Raw genomic sequence first — 818 nt, forward strand, 5'->3', positions numbered from 1 at the left:
TAACAAAATTGTTATAGGTTGGAAATACAGCTAGTTGATAAGAGGGCTTTGCTTGGCATGTGTGAGGCAGTTAGACTACCACTGCCTTTTAGTGCTTGGTCTTTTGTAATAATAGAATTCTGCCTTTGGGGGGGTCTGTTTATGACTACTTCCAATTTTGGTATGAAACATATAAAGAACTTAAGCTAACTTGTGTTTATTGGAGGAAGGTATTGAAGGGAGGTGACTCTTAACTGCCTTGGGCCATAGAGATAAGTGTTGAAGGCAGCAGCAGTACTTTGAGGTTGGGTTGAGTTTATACTTGATGTTTTGATGATTTTAAAAAAAAAAAAAAAAATAGTAAGGTTGAGCCTGTATCATCACCAGTTTTTGTAAGTCTAATAAAGGAAACTACTTTTATACAAAGTACTACCATGTACATGCAGATCATTGATGGTTATGTACATACATGTATATTTTGTAGATGTATTTTCACAATTTATGAGAAATTACGAAAATTTCATCTTTCTACCTAGAAAAGTTGAGTCCCTCACATTTGAATTTTAAGAATAACTGAAAATGAACACTGAGTTAATAGGTTACATTAATCAGGGTGTTTTATTTATAAAGGGCATGTAACTCTAAGCAGTGTTTCACATGTAAAATGAAGTCAGAATTTTGGGGAAAGGGGGATTTGAGACATAACAGGGAGCATCTGAGATTGTCTGGAAAGTTAGTTTATCAAACAATATATTGATCTTGGCTTTGAACTTTTGAAGACATCTGCTACTACTATATTTTGTTCAGAGGTCAGTTTTTGTTCCTAAAATAAAAAGTTA

At 33.6% G+C, this 818-nt stretch overlaps 1 protein-coding gene across 4 annotated transcripts in view; it reads left to right on the top strand.

Moving 5' to 3' along the window:
- Ube2d3 (ubiquitin conjugating enzyme E2 D3) overlaps positions 1 to 818 on the top strand; it is a 40,273-nt gene that overhangs the window by 28,028 nt on the left and 11,427 nt on the right. The window lies entirely within an intron of this gene.

The sequence above is a fragment of the Microtus ochrogaster genome, chromosome 21 (assembly GCF_000317375.1).
Source record: "Microtus ochrogaster isolate Prairie Vole_2 chromosome 21, MicOch1.0, whole genome shotgun sequence".
NCBI classification, from domain to species: Eukaryota; Metazoa; Chordata; class Mammalia; order Rodentia; family Cricetidae; genus Microtus; species Microtus ochrogaster.